Raw genomic sequence first — 14,288 nt, 5'->3', positions numbered from 1 at the left:
GGCTGCGTGAATAACGCATTGCATCCGCAAAGCAAGTGCAGATGTGATGCGTTTTTTACTGATGGTTGCTAAGAGATGTTGTTTGTAAACCTTCAGTTTTTATCACGCGTGTGAAAAACGCAACTAAACGCAATCGCAGACAAAACTGACTGAACTTGCTTGCAAAATAGTGTGAGTTTCACTGAACGCACCCTGAGCCAATCAGTCACACCCGTGTGAACCCAGCCTTAATCTGCATGGAAATTCATGTGGATCTTATGTGCGCTCACTCGCACCCGTGTGCAGGTGGCATTAAGGCTGGGTTCACAAGTGACTCATTAAGGCCTCTGTCCCCCATGGCCGTATTGTGGTCCGCATACGGCGGGTCCGCAATACACGGGGCACCGGCCGTGTGCATTTCGCACCATTGATGTGGACCCATTCACTTAAATGGGTCCGCAAATCCTGAGATGCGGTGTGAAACGGAATGGAACCACAGAACGGAAGCACTACAGAGTGGTTCCGTTCTGTACTTCCATTCCGCAAAAATATAGAACAAGTTCTATCTTTTTGCGGAACAGACGGATCGCGGACCCCATTTAAGTGAATGGGTCCATGATCCGCTTGCGGCTGGCCCAAGGTCGGTGCCCGTGCATTGCGGACTGCAATTTGCGGTCCGCAGCACAGGCACGGCCATCACACGTTCAGCCTGTGTATTTTCTGCTTCTAGCCTGCAGCAGAGAAAGGTTCCTTCACATGCTGCGGATTTAATAAATGACCCCCAATATCTTACTGACCATTGGATGACATGTTGCAGTGAAGTATGAAGAATGCTGTTCCTCCATCTTAGGCCTCTTGTACACGACCGTATGGCCTTGTCAGTATTTTGCGGTCCGCAAAAAACGGATCTGCAGAAAATATGGATGACGTCTGTGTGCTTTCCGTTTTTTGCGGAACGGAACAGCCGGCCCCTGATAGAACAGTACTGTACTTGTCCGTTATGCGGACAATAATTGGACATGTTCTACCTTTGAACGGAACGGAAAAGTGGAAATACGTAAACGAAAGGCATACGGAGTACCTTTCTCTTTTTTTGCGGATCTATTGAAACGGTCAGTATACGGAACACGAATGGAAAAAGAAAAACTTTCGTGTGCAAGAGACTACAGGTATTTTGATCCAGTGTTTTAAAGCCGAAACCCGAACTGAATTCAGACACTGCACTCTCTCCATTTCTCATCCACAGCTGCTTTTGTATTCCATGGGGGAGATTTATCAAAACTGGTGTAAAGGAAATCTGACTTAGGCCTCATGCACACGAACGTTGTTTGTTTCTGTGTCCGTTCCTTTTTGTTTTTTTCAAATAGGATGCGGACCTATTCCTTTTAAAGGGTCTGCAATAAATGTGGACAGCACTCCGTGTGTTGTCCGCATCAGTATGTCCGTTTTGTAGCCCCGGGAAAAAAATAGAACATGTCCTATTCTTGTCCGTTTTAGGCATGGTTACAATGGATCCGCAAAAAAAAAAAACGGATGGCATACGGATGTGTGCATGTAGCCTAAGTTGCCTATAGCAACCGGATTCCACCTTTCATTTTCCAAAGGAGCTCTGAAAAATGATTGGTTACTATGGGCAAGTTTTCCTTTACACCAGTTTTGATAAATCTACCCCCATAAGTGCATCCAAACACCTGAACAAAACCTGAACGTGTGAATACACCCTAAAGCCACTTTCACAAGTTGTAGATTTTGCATCCTGAGCAAAAAAGAGAAGTATATGGTTGTATTCAGACATTGCATTTAAAGTGCATCTGACCACCATGCTGGTTCACCATGGCTTCGCAATAGATTATGTGTAGTGTTGAGCAAACTTGTGTTTTAAGTTTGGCGTCTAAAGTTCGGGTTATCGAAGAATCGCGTTATGGATTCTAAATTCCGTTATGGTCCGTGGTAGCGGAATCCATAAAGCGATTCTTCGATAACTCGACGCCGAACTTAAAACACTAATTATTTGGTTTTACACGTGAAACAAAAATCTAATGCCTTTTATCTATAAAAGAAAATACATGACCAAAAACCGTCATACAGATAGAAGATACACGGATATACAAACTTATACCATATAATGCATAAATTGCATAATATTAGAATAGCAAGGTATAAAAAATAAAAAAATCTTTGCATGCAAAAATATGGCTTATCACATATATTGGCTGTTATGGATGTTCCTATGTTATTCCACTTAACATGGGTGTGAGTAATAAGCCCAGGTTACCTTGTTAACAATGCAGGTTCTGATACAGGCACCACTAATAACGAGGAAGGAAAAAGGCTATCCATTCAGAAGGCATTCGTTTTGAATCCTGGGCATATGGATCCTCCGCACATTCTGATGATGAAGCTGCATCCACATTGCTCTGACTGCTGCACAAACAGGTGAGGAACTTTGTCACTGGTCTGACTGGTCAATTAGTCATTCACCAGCTGAATGTTCACTGGTCAGGAGCTATGCACTGAATGCAATAGTAAGGCTGGGTTCAGACCTGAGCGTTTTACAGCGCGTTCCTACGCGCTGTAAAACGCTCAACAAGGAGAAACCAATGCTTCCCTATCGGCATGGTTCTCACCTGGGCGTTTTACAGCGCGTACGATCGCGCTGTAAAACGCCCGACGCCCCAAGAAGTACAGGAGCTTCTTTGGGGCGTCTTGTCGCGCGTTCCCGTACATAGACTTCCGGGAACGCGTGACAATGGGCGTTCGCATACTGCTGGAGCCGCGTATGTGAGACGCCGGAGAATCGCGCATACACAGCGCTCAGGTCAGGACGCTCAGGTCTGAACCCAGCCTAAGGCCTCTTTCACATGACCGTATGGCTTTTTCAGTGTTTTGCGGTCCGTTTTTCACGGATCCATTGTTCCGCTTTCTGTTTCCGTTGTGTTTTCGTTTATCCGTATGGCATATACAGTATACAGTAGCTACATAGAAAAAATTGAACTGGGCATAAAATCTTCAATAGATGGTTCCGCAAAAACGTAACGGATATGGAAGACATACGGATGCATTTCTGTAGGTGTTCCGTTTTTTTGTTTTTTTTTTGCGGACCCATTGACTTGAATGGAGCCACAAAACATGATGTATAGGACATGTTCTATCTTTCAATGAAAAGCAAAAACGGGAACGGAATGCATACGGAGTACATTCAGTTTTTTTGCAGAACCATTGAAATGAATGGTTCCGTATACGAACCGCAAAAAAAGGCCCATAAACATAGAAAACGGTTGTGTGAAAGAGGCCGAAGGGTACCTGCACACAATGCAGATTAGGCTGGTTCTTTTTAGTTTTCCATGGGATAAAAGGTCTTACTCCTACTTACAATATCATTAAGAAATATAAATAAAAGCACTGAAACCAATCACTTTTGTCTGGAAATAATTTTTTCATAAATTGGGAACGGCCTTTATTAATTAATAAATAACATTCATAACTCAATTTAGGCCACTTTCACACAGCCGTTTTGGTTCCCGTTTGTAAGATACGTTTCAGGGATCTCACGGATTTGGTGCGGATTTTACTAAGTGAATGAAGAAAATCCGGTCAGGAAAAATAAAATAAATTGACATGCTGTGGATTTTAAAATCCGCACCGGAGGTCAAAATCCGCGCGGAAAAAATCTGCATCGTGTGCATTGATCATTTCAAATTCTCATAGAATACAATATACATGACCTACCGTGCGGATTTTCCACACAAAATCCTGATCGTGTGCATTTAGCCTAAGGCCCCATGCACACGGCCGTTGTTCACAGCCGTGTGCGGGCCGTGGAACCGCGGCCTGGATCCCTCCTGAGAGCAGGAGCGCACGGCGTCATTGGTTGCTATGACGCCGTGCGCTCCCTGCTGCCGGCACAGTACAGTAATACACTGGTATAGATCATACCAGTGTATTACTGTATTGCGGCAGCAGGGAGCGCACGGCGTCATAGCAACCAATGACGCCGTGCGCTCCTGCTCTCAGGAGGGATCCAGGCCGCGGTTCCACGGCCCGCACACGGCTGTGAACAACGGCCGTGTGCATGGGGCCTTAAAGGGGTTATCAGAGTTATTTTTTTTGTTCTTTCTGTTTCTAACTAGGCAAATGTTACAGCTTTCCAATTAACTCCCTTTATCTCCAGTGGCTGGTTTCTCAGATTTCACTGAGGGTCACATGACCTGTGATGTCAGCTTCTCTCCCTGTGCTGATAATGTTAGTTTACAAGCCTGTAAACGAGAAGTCACTGTGCTGGCCACGCCCCCTTCACTGCCGTCTACTCTCTGCTAGGATTCTTAACCCCTTCAGCTGCACAGCTCTGCAGGCAGTGAGGAGACAATGCTGGGCACTGGAGCTGACATACTAGAGAGAGCATTGCACAAGAAGGTAGGGGGAAGATCCTGTGTGTATTAGTAGTGTCATTATACAGCTGGGACTTGTAGTCCTACACATGCAACATGCTGCAGAGTCTCCCAGCACTCAGGGCAGCTCTGGTATCCACTCCCTTAGCAGTGTCATTATATAGCTGGGACTTGTAGTTCTACACATACAACATGCTGCAGAGTCTCCCAGCAGGCAGACGTGTCACTCAGGGCAGCTCTTGTATCCACTCCCTTAGCAGTGTCATTATACAGCTGGGACTTGTAGTTCTACACATACAACATGCTGCAGAGTCTCCCAGCAGGCAGACATGTCACTCAGGGCAGCACTTGTATTCACTCCCTTACCATTGTCATTATACAGCTGGGACTTGTAGTTCTAACTTCTACATATACAACATGCTGCAGAGTCTCCCAGCAGGCAGACCTGTCACTCAGGGCAGCTCTTGTATTCACTCCCTTAGTAGAGCAGGGGGAGGGGCAGAGATTGTTTTTATTGCATGTAAACAAAGGGCCAGAAAAGAACCAGGGAAATGAGGAAATAGATTTTTTCTTTTTTTGCATAAAACTTGCTTAACCCAGTTATATATCAGATTTTCAGTGCTATATATATATTTTTTTCATAACTCTGACAACCATTCCGCTCAGAATGCATCAGTTTGGCTACGTTCCACCTCCATTCCGCTTTGGAGGCGGACCGGTGTCCGTCTGACGAAACTGAGCCAAACGGATCCGTCCTGGCACACAATGTAAGTCAATGGGGACGGATCCGTTTTCTATGACACATTCTGGCACAATAGAAAATGGATCCGTCCCCCATTGACTTTCAATGGTATTCAAGACTGATCCGTTTTGGCAACGTTAAAGATTATACAAACGGATGCATGCGGTTGTATTATCGGTGCGGATCTGTCTGTGCAGATCCATGACGGATCCGCACCAAACGGCAGTGTGAAAGTAGCCTTAGGCTTCGTTCACATCACCATTCAGCCTTTCCGTTCTCCTGCTCCTGGCCTGTGTGCACTCCGCATCACGGATGCGGACCTATTTACTTGATTGGGTCCGCAATCACGGAGATGCGGAATGGAAGCACGGATCGGAACCCCACGGAAGCAATACAGAGTGCTTCCATAGTGTTTCTGTCTGTACCTCCGCACCGCAAAAAAATAGAACGTGTTCTATTTTTTTGCGGTGCAGACAGATCACAGACCTATTCAAGTTGAATGCGTCTCGATCCATCCTGGCCGCTGCACGGACGTTGCTTGTGCATTGGGAACCGCAAAATGCGGTCCCCAATGCACGTAACGGATGCACAACGTTCGTGTGCAAGAGGCCTTAAGGAAAAATTGCGGCATGTACTATATTCAGCTTTTTTCACGCAGCTCTGGTTCTATACTAAGTGAATGGGGCTTCAGTGGAAATCGTATTGCATTCGGAAGAAATGCGTTTTTCACTGATGGTTGCTAGGAAATAGAGCTGAAACGATTACTCGATTAAATCGAGTAATTCGACACAAAAAAATCCTCGATGCAAATTTGTTGCATCGAAGATTCGTTTGTGTCATGTGACCACGGACGGGAGTGAAGCGCTTGCTATTACTCCCGCTCCGTGGTCTCCCGCTGGCCTGCAATACTCACCTTTCCAGCAGGCGGCCTCCGGACACTCCACAGTACGTCCATGGTCCTGCGCTGCTCTGACCTCCTGACGTACGCACGCTGTGACCTGACGCACTGTGTGACGTCAGGAGCAGAGCAGCGCAGAACGATGGAGTGTCGGCAGCACCCCTGCTGGAAAGGTAAGTTGGTGAAACCGAGGGGGTGGGGCGCAACTAAGGGCAGGCGCCTGGAGTGCACAGCGTCATAGAAACCAGTGACGCTGTGCAATCCGGGTGTCAGGAGGAGCGTGGGGGCAGAGCTGGGGGCAGAGCTGATGGCAGAGCTGATGGCAGAGCTGGGGGCACTGTGTGGGGGCAGAGCTGATGGCACTGTGTGGGGGCAGAGCTGATGGCACTGTGTGGGGGCAGAGCTGATGGCACTGTGTGGGGGCAGAGCTGATGGCACTGTGTGGGGGCAGAGCTGATGGCACTGTGTGTGGGGAGAGCTGATGGCACTGTGTGTGGGGAGAGCTGATGGCACTGTGTGTGGGGAGAGCTGATGGCACTGTGTGTGGGGAGAGCTGATGGCACTGTGTGTGGGGAGAGCTGATGGCACTGTGTGTGGGGAGAGCTGATGGCACTGTGTGTGGGGAGAGCTGAGGGCACTGTGTGTGGGGAGAGCTGAGGGCACTGTGTGTGGGGAGAGCTGATGGCACTGGGTGGGGAGAGCTGATGGCACTGGGTGGGGAGAGCTGATGGCACTGGGGGATAGTGGAGCTGATGGCACTGGGGGATAGTGGAGCTGATGGCACTGGGGGATAGTGGAGCTGATGGCACTGGGGGATAGTGGAGCTGATGGCACTGGGGAATAGTGGAGCTGATGGCACTGGGGGATAGTGGAGCTGATGCACTAGGGCTGATCGCACAGTGGGGAACAAAGGGTGTTGGGGTCTGATGAGTTTTTATAAAGGAAAACAGTCTATTATTTTTTTCTTATTAGATTACTCGATTAATCGTAAAAAATAATCGATAGAATACTCGATTACTAAAATAATCGTTTACTGCAGCCCTACTAGGAAATGTAGATTGTTATTCTTCAGTTTTTACTTTTTACGAGCGTGAAAAACGCTTTAAAAAACTGATTGCACCTGCATGGAAAAAACTGAAACACTGAAAGCTATCGCAGACTAAAACTGACTGAACATGCGTGCAAAACCATCCGTTTTTTCCTGAACAGAACCTGAGAGAATCCGTACATGCATTATTTTCTGCAGATCTTTTCCTCTGTATTTTCTGTCACATGTGGACATACCCTAGCCATGTCCAGGGGACCGTGTGATACTCTGCAGGTCAAAAGGTTATTGCTAGACGCGCACTTCTTCGCATGCGCATTTCATGGCCCTCCAGTCCTCTACAACTAGGCCTACATGTTGCTCAGACAGACTAGACACACAATACGTTACACAAATGTGTGAATTTAGCCTAAGGGGTACCTATATCTATACTGCATTTTTTTTGCTAGTCTAACCTGTTAAAAATGAAAAACTTCGGAATATATTGGGGGAGATTTATTAAGACCAGCGTTGTGTACACCAGTCTTAAATTTGTTCTGCACTGGCGTGAGATGGGCCACAAATATCAAGAGGTGCATGCCTATTAATAATTGGGACATATATCAGGCCACCCATGTGCGGTACTGAAATGTACACTACTAGGAGCTACAGTAGGTATATTGTGTGGACACTAAGGGCTGTTTCACACGAGCGGATGTGTAGTGTCCCACTAGGTAGGAGTGGGCCATACACAAGGGTTAATTGGGTCACGTGTTACTTCTGCTCATAAGGGACAGTGATATTATATTTAACTATGCATTTAATGTATTTTTCTATGTGTTATTACATGTGTTGGTTCCCCTGTTATATGCTCAGCAGGCCTATTGGGGTGTAGTTAGACATCCTAGACACTAGAGGGAGATAGGGAGCCCCTAGTATACATGTCCAGGCCCAGACAGGGAGGGGTTAGGTCATAGTCAGGAGTCTGTGGAGACAGAAGTGAGAAGGCACCAGCCCAGGATATGCTGAGGGCCTCCTCCTGACATGCAGCTGGATAGTCCAGGCTTCTAGTTGCCCCAGGAGGCTAGAAGGAATACAGCCTGCCTGGAGACCAGTAATCCAGCTAATACAGATGAGACACCCCAGTAGTAGGGATGTACCTCCTGGGAGAAACCTGCAGCAACCCAGCAGAGACAGAACACCCAGCTAAGAGAAGTAAGCTGAGGGGCAGAGGTACTTAAATATAAAGCAAGGGTCAATACTGGAGGAAGATTTATACGCCAAGGATTCAAGCCAGCAATTAGGCATCCGGGCCTTGGGATCCAGCCAGCTGAATAGCTGAGGGGATAGAGCAGCATAGTCCTGCGAAGCATTAACTGTTTACCCTCCAAGTAACTTGCAAGATTAATACCTGCCATATTGTGAAGTAAACCTGCTGTGCATTTGTGCTATAAGGGACTGCATCATCATCAACTGTAACTGTCTGTACAAAGTTGGACTGTTCTTCCAAAGTAAAGCAACGTTTGGTTCACCATACCATCTGTTTACTCTATTACTACTGCTATAAATCGGTGTGCCACCGTTACAGGCACTGGCGTCACGATCCTTAACCTCTTAAGGACATAGGGCGTACAGGTACGCCCTTGTGCCCTGGTACTTAAGGACACAGGGCGTACATGTACGCCCTGTGTATTTCTGATCACTGCCGTGCGGCTGGCAGTGATCGGAACGCGGTGCCTGCTCAAATCATTGAGCAGGCACCTAGGCTAAATGCGCGGGGGGGTCCCGTGACCCCCACATGTCGGCGATCGCGGCAAACCGCAGGTCAATTCAGACCTGCGGTTTGCTGCGATTTCTGCAGTTTCTGATCCCCGCGGTCCCTGACCGCGGGGATCAGAAACTTTAGGATTCCAAAAATGTTGCTGCATCCCTCCCCCCTGCACCCCTGAGTTATTTGAGCACGATGGGAGGTGCAGGGGGAGGGTTGCGGGCGGTGCGGGCGGTGCGGGAGGCGGGCGGTGCGGTAGGCGGGATCGCGATCCCCCGCCCGCCTCCCCTTGAATAATCGTTGGTTTCTAGTGGGTATACCAGGGTGCCAGCACATTGCTGGCACCCTGGTATAAACGGCTGACATCGGTGATGCGATGTCAGCCGTTTAACCCTTTCCATACCGCGGTCCGTACGGACCGCTGTATGGAAAAGGTTAACAGCGCAGGGAGCTCCCTCCCTCTCCCATCGGGGGGCTGCTGTGCCTTTGCAGCCCCCCGAATGGAGAGGGAGAGAGCTCCCAGGCAGCCCCCCCAGAGCCCCGTCCTTACCCTTCCCCGTCTGCGCAGTTCTGACCATAACTGAGCAGACGGGGAAGGTTCCCATGGCAACAGGACGCCTTCTCAGGCATCCTGCTGTCCATGGTGCTGAACAGATCTGTGCTGAAAGGCATAGATCTGTTCAGACAAAGTGTAAAATACAGTAAAGTACTATATATTGTACTGTACTGTATTATACAGACATCAGACCCACTGGATCTTCAAGAACCAAGTGGGTCTGGGTCAAAAAGAAAGTGAAAAAAAAGTGAAAATAAAGTAAAAATCAAAAAACACATTTATCACTGATTAAAAATAAAAAAAATTAAATTCCCTACACATGTTTGGTATCGCCGCGTCCGTAACGACCTGATCTATAAAACGGTCATGTTACTTTACCCAAACGGTGAACGCCATAAAAATAAAAAATTAAAAACTATGATGAAATTGAAATTTTGCCCACCTTACTTCCCAAAAAAGTTAATAAAAGTGATCAAAAAAGTTGTATGTACTCCAAAATAGTACCAATCAAACCGTCATCTCATCCCGCAAAAATCATACCCTACCCAAGATAATCGCCCCAAAACTGAAAAAACTATGGCTCTTAGACTATGGAAACACTAAAACATGATTTTTTTTGTTTCAGAAATGAAATCATTGTGTAAAACTTACATAAATAAAAAAAAGTATACATATTAGGTATCGCCGCGTCCGTATCGACCGGCTCTATAAAAATATCACATGACCTAACCCCTCAGGTGACCACCGTAAAAAAAAAAAGAAAAACGGTGTAAAAAAAGCTATTTTTTGGCATCTTACTTCACAAAAAGTGTAACAGCAAGCGATCAAAAAGTCATATGCACCCCAAAATAGTGCCAATAAAACCGTAATCTCATCCCGCAAAAAATGAGACCCTACTTGAGATAATCGCCCAAAAACTGAAAAAACTATGGCTCTTAGACTATGGAGACACTAAAACTTTTTTTTGTTTTAAAAATTAATTCATTGTGTAAAACTTACATAAATAAAAAAAATTGTATACATATTAGGTATCGCCGCGTCCGTGACAACCTGCTCTATAAAATTACCACATGATCTAACCTGTCAGATGAATGTTGTAAATAACAAAAAAAAAAAACGGTGCCAAAAAAGCTATTTCTTGTTACCTTGCCGCACAAAAAGTGTAATATAGAGCAACCAAAAATCATATGTACCCTAAACTAGTACCAACAAAACTGCCACCTTTTCCCGTAGTTTCTAAAATGGGGTCACTTTTTTGGAGTTTCTACTCTAGGGGTGCATCAGGGGGGCTTCAAATGGGACATGGTGTCAATAAAACCAGTCCAGCAAAATCTGCCTTCCAAAAAACGTATGGCATTCCTTTCCTTCTGCGCCCTGCCGTGTGCCCGTACAGCAGTTTACGACCACATATGGGGTGTTTCTGTAAACTACAGAATCAGGGCCATAAATAATGAGTTTTGTTTTGCTGTTAACCCTTGCTTTGTAACTGGAAAAAAAATATTAAAATGGAAAATCTGCCAAAAAAGTGAAATTTTGAAATTGTATCTCTATTTTCCATTAAATCTTGTGCAACACCTAAAGGGTTAACAAACTTTGTAACTTCAGTTTTGAATACCTTGAGGGGTGTAGTTTCTTAGATGGGGTCACTTTTATGGAGTTTCTACTCTAGGGTTGCATCAGGGGGCTTCAAATGGGACATGGTGTAAAAAAAACAGTCCAGCAAAATCTGCCTTCCAAAAGACGTATGGCATTCCTTTCCTTCTGCGCCCTGCCGTGTGCCCGTACAGCAGTTTACGACCACATATTGGGGGTTTCTGTAAACTACAGAATCAGGGCCATAAATAATGAGTTTTGTTTTGCTGTTAACCCTTGCTTTGTAACTGGAAAAAAAATATTAAAATGGAAAATCTGCCAAAAAAGTGAAATTTTTAAATTGTATCTCTATTTTCCATTAAATCTTGTGCAACACCTAAAGGGTTAACAAACTTTGTAAAATCAGTTTTGAATACCTTGAGGGGTGTAGTTTCTTAGATGGGGTCACTTTTATGGAGTTTCTACTCTAGGGTTGCATCAGGGGGGCTTCAAATGGGACATGGTGTCAAAAAAACTGTCCAGCAAAACCTGCCTTCCAAAAACCATATGGCGCACCTTTCACTCTACGCCCCGCTGTGTGGCCGTACAGTAGTTTACGGCCACATATGGGGTGTTTCTGTAAACTGCAGAGTCAGGGCAATAAAGATACAGTCTTGTTTGGCTGTTAACCCTTGCTTTTTTAGTGGAAAAAAATTGGTTAAAATGGAAAATTAGGCAAAAAAATGAAATTCTCAAATTTCATCCCCATTTGCCAATAACTCTTGTGCAACACCTAAAGGGTTAATGAAGTTTGTAAAATCAGTTTTGAATACCTTGAGGGGTGTAGTTTCTTAGATGGGGTTACTTTTATGGAGTTTCTACTCTAGGGGTGCATCAGGGGGCTTCAAATGGGACATGGTGTCAAAAAAACAGTCCAGCAAAACCTGCCTTCCAAAAACCATATGGCGCACCTTTCACTCTACGCCCCGCTGTGTGGCCGTACAGTAGTTTACGGCCACATATAGGGTGTTTCTGTAAACGGCAGAGTCAGGGCAATAAAGATACAGTCTTGTTTGGCTGTTAACCCTTGCTTTGTTAGTGGAAAAAATGGGTTAAAATGGAAAATTAGCCAAAAAAATGAAATTCTCAAATTTCATCCCCATTTGCCAATAACTCTTGTGCAACACCTAAAGGGTTAACGAAGTTTGTAAAATCAGTTTTGAATACCTTGAGGGGTGTAGTTTATAGAATGGGGTCATTTTTGGGTGGTTTCTATTATGTAAGCCTCGCAAAGTGACTTCAGAGCTGTAGTGGTCCCTAAAAATTTGGTTTTTGTAAATTTCTGAAAAATTTCAAGATTTGCTTCTAAACTTCTAAGCCTTGTAACATCCCCAAAAAATAAAATATCATTCCCAAAATAATTCAAACATGAAGTAGACATATGGGGAATGTAAAGGCATCACAATTTTTAGGGGTATTACTATGTATTACAGAAGTAGAGAAACTGAAACTTTGAAATTTACAAATTTTTCCAAATTTTTGTTAAATTTAGGTATTTTTTGGTGCAAAAAAAATATTTTTTTTTACTTCATTTTACCAGTGTCATGAAGTACAATATGTGACAAAAAAACAATCTCAGAACGGCCTGGATAAGTCAAAGCGTTTTAAAGTTATCAGCACTTAAAGTGACTCTGGTCAGATTTGCAAAAAATGGCCTGGTCCTAAGGTGTAAAAAGGCTGTGTCCTTAAGGGGTTAAAGGGACCTTACCTAAGGCACTCAAAATACCTGCAACATCCAGGGCACCTCACACACCATCAGGCCTGGTCCCTATCTACAGAGTGTGCCCCAGAGGAACTTGTGTCTACCTCTCCTTCACTGCTGCATGCCTGCCCAGGGTTCCCCTCCAAAAAGTGAGTAACCCTCGATTGCCCATAACCGTGACCTCACTATCGCAATACCCTGCAGGTCTGGCGTGCTGCAGATGCCGTGCGTGACATCCGCTCCGTGAATGACAGCCAAGACCCGATGCAGACTGCAGAGGCATGGAGCAGTAACATGATTGATAATGCTCCGCGCCTCTCTGTGATCTCTTTACTACGAAATCACAGCGAGATAAAGTTGTCACCGTGATTTCGTAGTAAAGAGATCACAGAGAGGCACGGAGCATTATCAGTCATGTTAATGCTCCGTGCTTCTGCTGTCCGCATCGGGTCTTGGCTGTCATTCACGGAGCGGATGTCACGCACGGCATCCGCTTGTGTGAAACAGCCCTTATTGTGAAATGTGTCAAGCTGAGGATGTTCTGCCTCAGCCCTTCCCCTCCTTGTCCACTTGGTGGCAAAGGTGAGAAAAGTCACAAATTTTGCCACAAACCGGGACTGGGGTTGTCTCACTTCAGCAAGTGACATTTATCATGTAGAGAAAGTAAATACAAGGTACTTACTAATGTATTGTGATCGCCCATATTGCCTCCTTTGCTGGCTTGATCATTTTTTCCATCATATTATACACTGCTTGTATCCAGGGGCTACAGCCCCCACTGCATTGCAGGTGCGTGCCTATGTAGGCTCCCATGGTCCCAGTGACCAGGGAGGCTGGTGCTTTTTTTTTTTCTGTAGTGTGCAAGAATGGGCACCGCTGATGGATTGCAGGGTGGTTGTCAGTGGTGTAACGAGAAATGACTAGGCCCTACAGCAAATTTTTTGCACCCCCCCCCCCCCTGAAACCTCTTTACAACCCCCTCTTCCCGTGCAACCCCCACTCTTGTGGCTAGTCAAGATCACTCTCTTAGACGAGGCCCGGCAGCTACTCCGTCTTTCTCCTACAGTGTCACTGTACATAATGTCATTGTATAATATTGTTTTGGGGGCCTTGACAATAAAATCTTTTAGTCCTCATCCTGGATGGGCTCCTTCTGAGTTCTGGCCCCAAAGCAGCCGCTTCCCCCACAGCCACGCCCCTGGTGGTCTTAACTAGAGATGAGCGAAGTTTTAAAAAATTCAATTTGGCTGCTTCGCCGAACTTCAACAAGAAATTTGATTTGTGACAAATGACATCATCACGAATTGCTTTCCATTGTATGGGGCAAGCGCAATGACGGGGAACAGCGATCAGTGATGATGTCACCGCGTGTGCCCAGCGTCATCACACTTGCCACAGGTCCTTTGGCGGGGGTTTCTTTAATCAATACTGGAGCGGACAGCCTCTCTGTGAGCAAATGGTTGAGGTGAGTATTATTATTTTTTTCAGCCACATTTTTGGGAAAATTGATTTGTTACCACAAAGGGCAAGGAAATTCGGCTTCTTGACTAATCAAATTTTTACTGAAATTCAGATGAAAGTGTACTTCGGATACTTCGA

Source organism: Bufo gargarizans, chromosome 11, assembly GCF_014858855.1.
Source record: "Bufo gargarizans isolate SCDJY-AF-19 chromosome 11, ASM1485885v1, whole genome shotgun sequence".
Taxonomy (NCBI): Eukaryota; Metazoa; Chordata; class Amphibia; order Anura; family Bufonidae; genus Bufo; species Bufo gargarizans.
The sequence above is the reverse complement of the archived record's forward strand: the minus strand, read 5'-3'. Positions refer to the sequence as shown.